Below are 14,675 nucleotides of genomic sequence, written 5' to 3'. Positions count from 1 at the left end.
TCTCCTCGAATATCAGCAGGTATTGACTTCAAGCCTCTCCTTGTGATCTCCGGAAGGAAAATGCCCCAAACAGAAGGACTCCTAGAAATACCATCCTCTTCACAAGCCAGCCCAATGCTCCAGGACAAGCTTAAGGGGTTAGAGGAGACACCAAAGGCCACAAGAACCAGTCTGCCATGGGGAAGGAGCTGCTGAGATCAAGGGCACAGCCAGTGTCTGAGGTCCTTCCGAAGGTGGGAAATTCTCAGTGAAATAAATGCTAACCATGAGCTTTAAGGTATGGAAAAGTGACAGTCTTCTCTAAGGAAGGCAGAGGAGTTAACGTGATCTTTCCCTGAGAAGTTACATGCATGGGTGGAGGCTGAGAAAGAAAACCCTCAACCCTGGAACAGTGGAGCACTGCCAGCTGTGATGGGTTTACGATAAGCTCGAAAACATCCATAAGCATTCAACTTCAAAAGCAGGGAAAGGAGGACGGGAGCTGCACGGAGTCAAACGCCCGGGGCATCCCATTTTCAGTCAGCACAGGAGGCTATTTTTAGAAAACCTGCATACACCTACAGGAGTGCTAAGGCTAGAAAGGAATTCGTTTTAATGGTCCCCTTCTTCACACCCCTTGGAAGTGGTATTTCTACAAGAGCAGCCGCTTCACCCTTTATCCCCAAGTTGCCTGTGACATCCTCCCCCAGATCAAAATATCAAGAGAAAAGGCTTCAGCACCAAAAAGCCATTGCAAATGCAGACAGACTTCTAGCCAGGCCTCCACTTTCCTCTGTAGACCAGACTCCTGCCCACCTTCCAGCTCCTGTGGCACTTTGCATTACCCTGTGGGAAAAAACAGCCAGAATACCCAATGGAGACCTACAGCTATGGTCTGCCATGGGAGATGCAGAGCAGGTGGGAAACCTGTTCAAGGAAAGCAAGCACATGAGGCACCTGAACTGCAACTCCTGCACCAGTTGCTTCAGGGGCAGATGAGTATCGTAACCGAACTGACATATTCCAACACCTCATCGCATTAAATAACGGCCGACCCCAAGGGTTACAGCTTGAAAGCACACTGTGCTCATGCCAAAGACAGTACTACAGCTGTCTACGGGCTGAAGGGTATGAGGAGGGCCATAGTTGGATTTTTGGAGGTTCAGCTGCTGCACTTTTTTTTCTTCAACTCAGGACATGTCACTATTGAGAAAAAGGTGGTAAAATATGAAGCCAGGTGATTTACCCCACATTATTTCCAAAGGTCTGAATGAGAAATGGCCAAAGATGAGGGGAGATCTGTATGACACATCTGAACTGCACAGACAGCAGCAATGCCCAGAAGTACCTACAGCCTCAGTGACAGATGCATCATCTCATGGTCTTACCATCCCCTCCCTCCTCCATGAGTTGTCCCCAGAGAGCATGCAGCAAGTGTCCCTACACCTGGCCAGTAACACAGAGCAAACAGCAGGATGTTACAAGTCTACATGACATGCCACCTTTCTCTCCAAGGAACCAAACACCTTACCTCCCAAAAACACATGCTTGGTTGGTCAATGATCCTTTTTCTCCACTGCACATAACAACTGTTAGCTAAGTGATGGAGTCCCCAAAATACAAACGTTTCCAAAAATGAACCAGTGCATACACTGACCTTGAAGGCCACACTTCCAACCCTTACATTTCTGCTAATCATGAGGTAGCTCAGGTTGGAAGGGACCTCAAAGACCACCTAGTTCCAACCCCCTGCCATGGGCAGGGATGCCACCCACTAAGCCAAGATGCTCTCATCCAACCTTGTCTTGAACACCTCCAGGGACAGGGCACCTGCAGCTTCTCTGGGCAACGTGTTCCAGTGCCTCACCTCTCCCTGAGTGAAGAATGTCCTAACATCTGATTTAAATCTCTACTTTTAGTTTTATACCCAGCCTTTAAGTACCGAAAGAACACAATGTCGTCTTCCTGGAGCATTCTCTTCTTCAGGCTGAACCACCCCAGCTCTCTCAGACTTTCTTCACACAAGTGCTCCAACCAAACATCTCATGGCCCTGTTCTAATCTCTTTAATATCAGGAGAAATCTCACTAGAGCCAGTAAAGCTACACTCCACACCCCAAAACCAATCCCAACAGATGTACTTTACACCTTCAATCTGTGGAATTGCTATGAGACCCCAAAAATTCCAGTTTCCCTACTAAGAAATTACTGTTACATGCTAATGAGGTTCAGAACACATGTAGGTAACTTATGTGAGTCCAGTAATACGGCAAGTTGCTCACAAGAGCTACCCACCCCAAATGGTTTGGGTTTATAGCCACCACCTCAGATGCACAGGGAGGAGAATTTATTCAAGAGCTCTCACTGTGTCAGCTTTTTTCAAGGTAATTTATTATTTCTGCAGCAGAAGAACCACCAGTTCCTCTGACCCTCGAAGTAGAGCAGTGCAAGGTGTCAGTGCTCCACCCCATGCCTTCAACATTTCTCCTTGTGTTTCTAGTTTCCACAATTTCTACTGTAAAAAAACACTCACTGAAGGGCGAGTTACTGTTTTGTCCTTGCAGTCATTGAAGGTGTAGGTACAGTGAAAGCGGAGGAGATAAATGAGGAATAGAAACCCATCTCCTCCTCCCACATATCAACCATCATCCCTCAAAACTGATCTGGGATCAGCCCATCTTCCTCTCCCCACTGTCCCTTCCCACCAGAAAAGAAGCAGGCTAGTTTCTTCCCCTCCAAATGACCAGGGAAACACCCTTCAGAAATTCCTGTTTGAATGTTTTAAGACAGCAAAGCGAGCTTTTGTTAAAAAGTTTGGTAGCATCCCTTTAAGTGAGCCTTGTGGTTTCGGCTCAGTGTTTTCTTGTTTGCATGCTAGACACACACTTGGATGGCATCACATTTCCCAGCTGAACCCAACCACATCCCTGCACCTGCATAGCTAGCAGCAACGTGAGAAGTCTTCAGCACGCAATTCAGATAGGGATCTCTCCAAGCAGCTTTATTGATGTTAATGGAGTTACTTGGGATTTACACTCACGTAAATCAGAGCACAGGTGGATGATAAATACTTGCAACTGGCAACAATACAGGGAAGGCCAATTTCACTCCTGGTGTAATGCTGCTCATGTCAAAAGCCATGCACCAAGCAGCAGCTGTGTTCATCACACACCACCTTAATCATGCAAATCAGCTCATTGCAAATAAACCTATATATTCACACAGCATCCCTCACTAGCTCCAGCAGAGCTGCACAGGTTCAGGACTCCACCCAAACAGATTATGTTGCAAGTTTATTGCTTTAAAATATTTTAAAGTGTTTAAGATAACATTTTCAGCAGACTCAAGCAAGCAATAAGCAGCCAACATTTGCTCATAATTGTCTCATCCTTTGAGATGATGTCACCTTTGGTGATAGATAATTCTGCACTGCTTGTTCGAAGCTACAGAAGCTGTTGGGCAAGGTACAACCCTAGCTGGCCTTCAAAAAGGGCCTGACAGTCTGGCATGCAGGCATCATGATTGGCATAAGTGCTTTCAATCTGAGGGACAGGTGAGGATGAGCAAAGAGTTGTGGCATTCCTGTGCACACCACTGCCCTTTCTGCTCACACCTTGCCACACAGCTGACCAGAAACAGGATGCTTTTGCATTGTAGTCCTCTGCCTTCTCACATTGGGTTGGCCACCCACCTCCCTGCGGTCCCTGAGGACCTGACAAGCCACTCAGCAGCAGCATTTCAGTTTCAGAGGCCTGTAATAAAAACCCATTTTATTCCCTCTTCCCTGGACTTTCATATGACCAGAGCAGCAAGAAAAGCACCTCTCAGTGGGAATCATTAGGACACACAAGGAGGTAAGCAGCAGCTAATCAAAGCCCTCCAAGCCATCAGGGCACCCTGAGGGTAGGTAGTGACCTTGGTAGCAGAGGCAGGAAGAGGTGAAGGTCAGATATATGGGGGAGATGGCAAGTGTCCAAACTGCATCTTCATCTCCCGGACACAAGTCTGAGCCTCATAGCAAGGGTCAGAACCACAAAAGTCAGTTGGGATCTGTCTGATTACATCTAATAGGGACAGCTAGGAACACACGTAGGAGCAGATTACAGATTATTGTGGTGGTTTTAGGCTATCAGCCCTCCCAAACACCAACAAATAAATGGGCAGGTGGCCTCACGTAAGGTGTCCTCCCTTCTCTGCCTGGCCACCGGGGTGTATTCACCCCTGAGGGGCCACTGCTCACGCTCCCAGGGCTTAACCTCCCACCCCATTAATTGTTTGCCACCCTGCCATGACTAATCTGGTTTTACAACCCGGAAAGCAGTAGGGAAAAGAATCTGATCAAAAGGACAATCCTCACAGCCAGAAAACAAGAAAGGGCTGTGTAGCCAGTTGTTCCAGGACACTTAATCCATCGAGCCTTTGCTTTTCTACCCTTGGGCTTAGGCTGAGTCAGTTGTGATTTGCTTAAAACCATGAGAATTCCCTCCTCCTCAAAAAAAAAGAGCCAGTTGTAAAGTTTGACAAGAAAGGAAAACCAGGGGCTCACAGTACACTTGTACATTATGATTCAGTAGCTAATGATCAGCCAATTGGCAGTTTTCCATCTGCAGCATCTCCATGTCTCTGATTGCCAAAGCAAACACTTCATTTTACCTAAAAAGCTTTGCATTCAGCTAGATGTATTTGTTATGCTGACATTTACACTGCAGGTCTAGAACCAGTGTCCCACAAGAACATCCCACTATCTTTTGGAGCCAGCTACTGAAAAAGCACCAGAGTTGAGCCCTGTTGCAGTATCACTTGCCTACTGGGGGAAAAGGAGAGTATGGGGCCCAAATACTTCTTCCTTGAGAGGAAGAAATAGATTTTCAGGCCAGTAGCAGAAGCCATGAAGCATCAGTCACTGAAGTCCTTTTTTTTCCTTTTACCTTTGAGGATAAACCAAACCACCCAGAGGAAATGTCCCATTCATAAACTGAAGTACTCCCAGTAGACAAGGCTTTAATTTTCTTCCATCCCCTAAATCCAACTTCTATCATTTTGGATCACCCTAGCACTAAGATCCAGACTTGCTGATTCTTCTGTACTCTCAGGAGCTGAGAGTTTCCCTTGGCTTCTAGATCTAACACAAGCTGAGCTCAACCTCTCTGCAGTGTTCTCCATGCTTTGGAAATGATCCAATATCCCCTGGACTCAGAGGTTTTCCATTGGTTTTAGTGAGTTCTGGAGAAGGGCCTTAAAGATGTTTTCTTTTTTCCTCCCCCCTGCAGCTTAGCAGAAGTCAGAGCCACTTTGCCTGCAGTTTTACAAGAGGCAGCTGGTGAAAGGTTAGATAACCAGACAACATAGCCAAGCCCAGGGGAGTCTAAAGAAACCCCTATTTGTGGGCTTTCATGCCAAGTTATTGCTTACAACCTTTTTTTTCAGGAAAGGGTTGTCTATTAAGCCAGAAGTTCCTTTCCACTATATCTGATGATCAAGTACCTTTTACAAGGAAACTCAAAGACACCAACCAGATGTACAAACTATCTGCATCTTAACAGCAAGTTAGGGGGGGCAATAAACCACTTCAGAAACATCAAGTAGGAAAACTGCCTAGCTTGCAAAGTGGGATCGGTCTTTCTTCACTCGCAACCTTCAGGATCATGTTCATCTTGAGCCTGCTTTTTTGCTGAAGATTGGACAAGGATCTGAGATAAGTAGGTTGCATTCTCAGTTGAGATGCTTCCCTGGCTCAGCAGGAAACACGAACACCTCATAACCTCCCCCAGAAGCCCTTGATTCCTTCGCAATATAAGACAAAAAATGCACAACACCTCTGTACACAGAGCAGGCAGAATTTTAGGATTCTCAAAGCAATTATGCCCACTAGCCTGAGGAGGTAATGTTTTCCAGCAGCTTCCTATAGGAAAAGCCCCTGTTTTCCCAAGAGAAAAACTCTTATGGAACTAATCGAGGAGTCTACAAAGCAACAAATTATTTTGGGTGCCTTTTCAGGGAAGACACTCAAAGCCCATTTTGAAACTTAGTTATAGTCTACATTTTGCACATTGTAGGACAAAAGGGAGGGGGACTTCAAAGCCCTTACAGGCATCTCACACAGATGCTGTCACAGAGAAAAACAGTAACAAAGAAAAATAAACAAAGTGGGATGAAATGCCAGGCAAGACATCATCTCACATGAGATCAAACTGAATCCTCTTTCTGGAGGACAGGATCTCAAATGGGACACCAGCGATAGTTAGCAGGGCCTTCTCTACAACTTCCTCCACCTTCTGGACAGGCTCACACTCTCCAGTGTAACAGGGAGAGATTTAGAAAACTTACTCTAGGAGTTACAGGCCACTTGAAAAACCTGCCCTAACACAAGTCTATTATTGTACACCCTGTTTACTTAAATTCATTCCACAGCCTGGGAGACTTTGCACAAGGAAATTTACAGCTCAACTTAATAGAGCAAAATGTAAAACTGCTGGCTTTTGGCTGAGGCTGTGAGCAAAGGACAGGCACAGGTTGTGACTGGGGGTGTTTTCACAGGGCCACTGACACAGAATGTGTTTTCAGGGAGTATTTATTTTAAATAAGGAAAGTTTATACAGCTTGAGAAAATTATTGGGAAGGAAATTAAATCTCGTTCTGTTGCTCTTCCGTCTCACCTTGACACTTGCTGTTCTCCTCCCTCCCCCAGGGCTTGGTTAGGGCAGGTTTCACTTGCAGAAAATTGCCTTCCTCGTGCATACTGATTTACAACCAACCCATGGACCAGCTTTCTACACATTTCAGGGAAGAAGGGGCAAGCAAGACCCATTCCTCCCCTTCCTTGACCCCAGGCCGGGGTTCAGGAGGACAAGGATGTGTGGCATTAGGTGGAGGTTGCATCCCATCCTGAGCAATCCACAAAGACAGGACCCCTCCCAGGCAAAACTACCCTCAGTTCATGGAGTGGGAGGAGAAAAGCTTTCTCCCCAAGCTCCTCCAGAAGCTGAGCCAATGCTACCCCAGCTTGGGAAGCCATGGCCCCAGCAGTGCTGTTGGCAGAGATCAGCATTCCTTCTTCCAGCCCAGGCACAGCTCAGCCACACGGGGCCAGCACAGCCTGTTCCTCTCCTGCCCCAGACCTCCCCACCCTGGTGAGCCAAACAAGAAACATCAGCACCAGCTGCACAAGCAGCCATGCAGCAGGGTCCTCTGGTGCAGCCAAGCCAGTATTTACAGGCAACTTTATTATTTTCCATCTTCGCAAGAGTTTCCTCCCTACCTCCCAGTGATATTTCCAAGGGCTCCCAGCAGAGGCTTGGACACTGGGCCCAGTTGCTGTCATGCTGGTTCTAGAAGGTGGGAATGACAAAGCAGAAGGCCACAAGGAGCCATCCAAGGCAACACCACTCCAGTTTCCTCCAGGCACAGACACCCATGCAGCTCTCCATCCCAAAGGGCCCACAGAATACCCACTTTCCTCAACACACACCACATAATACTCAATTCCTCACATTGCTAAAATCTTGAAATTCAAGAGCCTCAGGATGCACCCTACAATTGCAGCTTGGCACATTCATAGCACACATCCCCCTTAGCAAGCAGATCACAAGGATCCCAGCTGACCACCATTGCCACCTAATAAACTCAGCAATCAAGCTAAGAAAGCCTGAGTAAAGTCCTTGCAGCAATGCATTGGCAGGCTCACTTGCCTACTCCCACAAAACCAGGGGTCTAAGCAAACAGTGAAGTGCTGCAGCAGGACCTGCAGCCCACGGAGCAGGTTCAGCCAACCCCAAACACTCAAATCATTGCTCTTCTGCATTTTGCCTTCCAGAATTTCCTCCTCCCACAGGTAAAAATCCTGGCTGAGACCTTCAGCAGGTGGCAGGCTACACATTTCCCTTCTCATCAACACAACAGCAGCAGGACATCGGTTCAGTAGGTATTTGCCATGGTTCCATTAGAACTAAGCATGCAAAACCCCAAAAATAGCAGCTTCATAGGCTCCCCAGCCCCAAAGGGCCCACCCGATACCAGGTTTGTCTGTCAGAGGAAGTTTATTCAGTGAGCAGCCTTTTTTTAAGGATGTTGTCAAGAAACTGGGAGGAAAACAGCCTTGTTGAGAGCAACGTCCTACTGCACTTATCCATGGTTACCCAGGATACTTTCCTTAGTGGGTGTTAATTCAGCTCACTTCTATACTGAGAACAAAAATAGGGCAGATATTTGCCCTGGGGATAAAACATCCCAAAAAGTAAGGGCACCCCTGTGCTTGAACCGGTGTGAAATTCACAGTGGGAAAAGCCATACTTCTCACCAAAAAGACCTGTGCTCTTAGTTTTTTCTACTGACAGCCCACAGCCACATTTGAAGCAGCAGCTTGTCCTGAGGTTTACATCTGAAGGCAGGTTTGCTGTTAGATTGAGCAAGAGGTCTTGTGGAGGAGTAATCATGCTTTCTCTGACCAACTCATAAAACAAACCACACTTACAAGCATAGCTACTCCCTCCTGTGCACCACCAGTTTCTGCTGGCATCAGCAGGTAGACAGCACTTAGGATCTTCTGATGGCCTCAGCTTGCGTCCTTCAACAAGCAAAGTCATTCAAGGTTTCTTGGTCTTTCAAGATTTGTCACTTCTCTGGAAGACAGGAGGCAGCAGCATCTTGGAGACTCAAACAATAGGTTTGAGTTTTTTTCAGAGCACTTAAAACCCGGTGACTAATTAACTCTGACACCCTTAGGTGTTATTAATCCCACTAAACATGGGAGGAAACCTAAAAAGGAAACCAGACAAACCCTTGGACCCATTCCAGTTTGCCTCGGGAGCAAAGCTTGGCTTGGAAGAGCAGCACCACTCGCCTGGGGCCCCACAAGAAGTCCATATCAGAGGGAAGAGGGCTGCAACTTCCCTGTCTGCAAGACAGCAGGTACTTCCCCTGCCTGCAGCAAGGCAGGGATGGAGCCGTGGCAGCCCCAAGGGGAGGCTGCCCTGCAGCCTTCAGCAGCAGCACCCAACCTGCCTGCAGCACTACAAAGCCTCCGAGAGCTCCTTTCAGTGCAAAATTTTGTGTCAGCACGTCCCAGAAAACTGGGTTTGTTACAGGTAGACAGCTTATCCTCTGCCTATGCTCCCTCTCCTAAGAAGGTTAGGCAGCAGCCCTGCTCTCCCTGAAGGACCACCAGGCCAGGCACAACAGCACACTCCATGGCAGGGCCCTTTTGCTATTTTATACCTCCCAGGTTCTCCATATCCCCCCTTCTCTCCACCACCAGTGAAGCTCCAGTCATTAAATCCTCAGAGCTCAGCTGTTAGCATTCACAGCTTCAAATCCTTCCTGGTATCCAGAGACTGAGGCCTGAAGTATGGACCACAGGCACATGGCAGGCACCACACTCCCCTCCTAGCCCCAGGAGAAGACTATTTGCTCCCTTTTAAATTAGCACAGCTACCACCTTCCCCCTCCAGGTGACCTCTAAAACCCAGCCAGGTTCCTGGTCAAAGCAGCAGCCATAACCAGGATTTGGTATCCCCCCATAAGGCCAGCCTCCAGCACACCCACACAGTACATGATGGTTTAGGAGCGAAGGACAGCTTACATCAGCATCCTATCTAGGAGACAGTCCCCTGGGCCCAAGCCCCAGCTCTCAGGCCAGCAGACACCAGCACCACAAGGCTTTGTGCATCACTGACCCTCAAGTGGGATTTCACACAGCTTGCATTTGAACAGCAGGTGCTGCCTGTGGGTTACTCCAAGAAACCCGGCTAATTCTCCAGCCTGTTTCAGTCTGTGGTGCTTGGATCCACAACCTCCAGGCAGGCTATAGAGACGCCTCACCAGGCAGCCACCCCTTCCACCGATGGCTACGGAGATAGGGCACCAGGCTAGAACAGGCAGCTCACACCATTCCTCTGGGGAAGCACCACACCTGCACGCTCCTGTGATGCAAGACCCAGCAGAAGGTGCTGTGAAAGATAAGGCCATGTGGGAGCCCTCAGCTTTCCTCTTGTTCTTTCCCACCACTCGTGTTTCAGCAATTGGACTCTGCTAGCCCCATCCCTCCCCTGGAGCAGGCCTGCAGCAAGGCCAGGTGCCTGCTGGAGGCTGCCCTTGCCTCTCAGTCCCTTGGGCCCCGCAGCCTGAACGGGCTTCTTCCTGGGGCCATCTAGTGGCATATTTTAATATAGTTCTTCAAACACAAGCATGCTCACCTGGGGTTTATGCAAACACAGCTCTATGAGAGCCTGAGGTACATCCAAGAGCAAACCGGGCTCTCTGGCACAGCCACCACCTCAGGCTGCAGTGCCCCAGCTGCCTCACCAGCACCACTGGCAGACCAGGAAGAGCACACACTCCCCATTTCTCCTCTGTTATCTCTAGAGAGGAAGCACACAAGGCTTCTTAGTCCAAAAGATGCTCCCACCAAGAAATGAGGCTGACAGATGAGGCCACCAGCATCACCAGGATTGGCACCACTCAGCCAAGTCAGAAGGACCAGGACTGCTAGCTCCAAGGTGTTGCCTCTTCAAAGTTAAGCAGACACCTACAGCACTGAGCCTCTACATCCATTCTTCTGTTAAGGCAGAGATTTTTTCTCCAATTATATTTTGTACAATTCATAAATAGCTGTTTCTTTGCACTGAGCCAAGTGTCAGAAAATCTCCTTTTGCCTAAAGTGGATTTATATTGAGCAAGAGATTCCTGCATAAGTCTAGGAAAAAAAAAACATTTCCCTCATCCAGATGAGGCTACCCCGGTATGAGACGTGAAATCCTGGTGGTTTTCCTCCACGCATCCACAAAGCAAAAGGCTGATGCCTCTAAACCCTGTCCCCAAGAGGAGCCAGGAGGGTGAAGGCAGCCCTGCCCCTGAGCCATGAGGGACCCCAGCAGCTCTTCCCCTGGTGAGCAGAGATGTCAGCAGAGACTGAAGGTTATTTGCAGAGTGCTGCTGGGCAGCTCTGCATCACTGAGCTCAGGAGACTGATTTCTGAGCCCCAAAGTAGCCAGGGCTGTGGTCTTGGCCTCCTCCCATTGCTCTGTTCCTTGCCTCAGTGCCATTGTTGAGGCCACAAGGCTAATTGCTCCTGGTAAACCATGCAGCTGGCTCTTCAACCTTCAGCTGTGAGACAACCTCCCTCCTCCCTACATGCTGTTCAACCAAATCAGGTGCCCTGATAGTTCACCAGTAAATCATCAGGAGGCCAGCATTTATACAAGGAGAGCAGGGGACATGTATGCTGTTCCCTCCTCATGCCCTTCTGGAGGCAAAACAGGCTTCCAGTGTGAATGTAACGCTAATTTTGCTTCTAGTTTCCACTGAATTGCAGAATTATACTATTGGGAACATTACACAAGCATTTTCCTAGAAGGCTGTTTCACTCCCACACACATCAGATTTTCTAACAAATTAAGAATTAATCCAGACCATTTGCTCCTTCTGGAAGATGGATATTTCCTCAGTGATCAAGGATCTGGTATTGCCATTGCCTTGTAGCAAAGATGAGACAGCTAGTTTTGAAAATTAAATTCTTAAATTTGAGACTGTTCCTGAAATAACACCAAGAACTGCATGTGGTTATAGAAGCCCTGATTTTCCCATGTTGTGTCCAAGTAGCTAATGTGAGCTACAGCAAGAGCTATAGCATGAACTACCCATGTACTTACCCACCAGTCCAACACTGACCTTTGAAGGGTTCCTACTCTTGTTGAGGTTGATTTCACCCATCCCTTTCCAGTAAGGGGCAACAGGTTAATTGGATGGAGCTGGGATCAGCTTGAAGATCTCTGGCTTGGGGCAGGCCTTCTCCCATTTCCAAGTGGCAGGAGAGGTTTGGTCTAGGCTGCATGAACTGGGTCTTCCCAATAAAATAGACTTTGTGTTCCCCAATCAATACTATCTCAGTGATCCCCATACCCAAGACAATACGAATCTGTATAACAGAGCCTAAAGAACAAGACCTGCCTTGTCCTGGAGTGCTGCAGGACATAGCCAAGGGGACAGAGCATATCCCACAGCATTTCTGTTCATCTTGGACCCATTAAAGGCTAACACCCTCAAGATCTAGCAGGGAGGTCCCCAGATAAAGCCTTTGCCCTTCTATTTGCCATTCAGGCCTGCTTGCAGCTTAAAACTCATGCATTTGTGAAAGCTCCTGCAGCCAGACAGCCACACTGCCAGCAGGAAAGGCGACTTTCTGAAACTCCACAGCTCCTAACACAACCAGCAGCCTGCACAACACCAGTTTCTACTGGCAGGAGGAGAGCTGCCCGCACTAAGTAATCTTATGCTCAACACAGAGAGCTGAGCAAAAAAGCTTAGCCAAGGTCATGGAGACCAGTCTTCATTCCACTCCCTCCTGCTTTTCAACTGCCTAATCCTTAAAGATAACAGCATTTTCACATTCACCACTGTTTTTCTGCAGTGCTAGAAGAGGAGAGCCTTATGGAGAAGTCAGGAGCTCTCATGGTTAATTCCCTCATGTTCTGCAAAGCCAGGACAGGGAGCTGGCTGCCCAGTTTTGCAGGACATTGAGCACAGTGCAATGAAAAGGAGGAAACTGAGGCCACCAAGCTCATCACCCAGCCACACCAGTGCAGTGACAATCCAAAATGAAAAGCACAAGCTTCAGTCCAGCTTTGGAACCCTTGAATCATGTTTCTGTTCTCACACAACTTCCTCCAGCACAAGAGACTTACTGTGACTCAGTTCCCAACCCATTTTTTTGGTTAGCCCTCCTGTCATGGGACAGGTTGATGGCTGACCAAGCTGGACATGGGGAAACCCACCCATACAGAGGTGAACAAGGATATCCAGCAACAGTTTAAAGCTACAATGGGGGAATAGCTGGGCGTAACAACATACACCATAAAAATCAGACAGATCCCTCCCACCTTTCTCTCCAAACCCATCCAAGTTTTAAACACTCTGAAGTTAATTCTCTAGATGGGGCAAAAGGCTGCTTTAAAAATGAAAGAATACATGTTAAGAAGACTCTGTCCAGCACAGCTTCCTAGGAACAGATTTTCAAACTGAGTATTATAATTGAGTGTTTCTACTCCATTTTAGACCAAATAATACCATAGCATTGATTAACACAAGCTCATGTCCCAACAGCTACCCTGTTCCTACATGCTGGTTACTGACAGTTGTCCTAGAGAACACGCAGCCCTAAGTGGCACTGGTTGTCAGCAGAGTGCTGTCCCAGACTGACTAGGTGTGCCTTGCCTGGGATAGAAATTTACATATTGATGCTTTACCTGACTGAGGTCCCTGAAAATAAGGAAACACCACAAGTAGTTTTGGGGCTTCTCACATAAGAAAACAGGTGTTGAACAGACCAGCCAGGCTGGCAGATGAATGCAGGATGACAAAAGGCTGCCAGGCCAGCTAGAGGGAGCGTGGCACTTGTTTATCAAGTTCCTTCCCCTCCAGCTACACTCCTAACTCTCAGTCTTTGCCACACTCACCCCTAGGTTTCAACATCTTCCCCAAACGCAGGCCGCCCCGTTTGTTCCCCAGCCAAGGAACTCAAAAAATCAAAGAGCACAAGAGACTGATTTCACAGGACCCAACATACACCTCAAGATATTTCACATCTACTTTCAGGGCATTGCCCACAAGCTCTCTGCAAGGACACATTGGCACCTTGGGAACAAAAACCACATCGAGCTCACTCAGACCTACCTCAAATCCCACAGACACCGTGTTAGGTCTAGCAGAGCCCCAGCAGGGAGGGAATGACCTAGGTAGGTGCATATCCACCACAGCTACACACCTGCAAACCAAGGCCCCATTCTATTTTATCTGAAGGGTACTCACAGCCACAAGACAGAATCTAGCAGACACAATCCCTGAAGCCCTCCAAGGACTAAGGAATGCATTTCCAACACATGCTGGACTCCCTCCATGAAAAAATCCACCTCACAGCTCCCAAGGAGCAGCCAAGAAGCTATACAGCATCTACCACTAGCACTTTACCTACACCAAATCCCTTTGTTCTTCCCCCACAGCCTCCTACCTGCACAGGGAATCCATCACAGGTCCTCTCAGCAGCCTCTTACATCTTGCAGCTCCTCCAACACCACTGTCTTCAGGAAAAAGCCATTTCTTGGCCCAAGCCAAGCTTATAAACCCTGCAGTCCCAGCTCTATCAGGCCCAGCTGGGTCCCTCAGATGATGCTGGGTCACAGCTGGAACTTGTGTAAAGCCTGGGGTCTGCAGCACACAGGTGGCACTGGGCTGAGCAGGCAGCAATAGGTCCTGGGGAGAAGCAGGGTTTAGCCCCAAAATTAATTGTAATTTCCATTCCAGCTCATTTCAGAGCAAGAAAGTGGGGTGAGCCCATGTGCATGGTGTACCCAAGTCCCCAGGCCATTAAAACTTTTGGGAACCATCACCATCCATTGCTGTGTGCTCGGGGCAGGGGCATGAGGGTGTTCTCCCAACCCTAAATGACATGGCCAAACCCAGGCCTGGCTGCTGTTCCTTCCATCTCCCACTGACACCTAGAAACCTTATGGAAATATTATTTGAAGGGAAAGCTCTGCTCTCAGAGTGGTCTCGCCCCCTGATTTCACCGGGGTGATGTGATTGAAAAGGAAGCAGAAAAAGCAGCGATTGATTACCCATGAAGCAGAGTTGTGATCCAATAAATAAATGATAAATCAACGTGCCTCCTCTCAGTGAGGCGCTGGAGACCCGAAGTTCCCCTGGAAG

At 48.1% G+C, this 14,675-nt stretch overlaps 1 protein-coding gene across 1 annotated transcript in view; it reads right to left on the bottom strand.

Annotated features, from left to right (window-relative positions):
* TBX5 (T-box transcription factor 5) overlaps nt 1-14,099 on the bottom strand; it is a 126,516-nt gene extending 112,417 nt beyond the window's left edge. The window contains exon 1 of the mRNA XM_068654264.1: nt 13,978-14,099. The gene's annotated coding sequence lies outside the window, so the exon portion shown is untranslated. The remainder of the gene's footprint in view (nt 1-13,977) is intronic.
* Nucleotides 14,100-14,675: the final 576 nt, after the last annotated feature.

This window comes from Anas acuta, chromosome 17 (genome assembly GCF_963932015.1).
Source record: "Anas acuta chromosome 17, bAnaAcu1.1, whole genome shotgun sequence".
Taxonomy (NCBI): Eukaryota; Metazoa; Chordata; class Aves; order Anseriformes; family Anatidae; genus Anas; species Anas acuta.
Note: the sequence above shows the minus strand (reverse complement) of the source record. Positions and strands in the feature narration are given on the sequence as shown.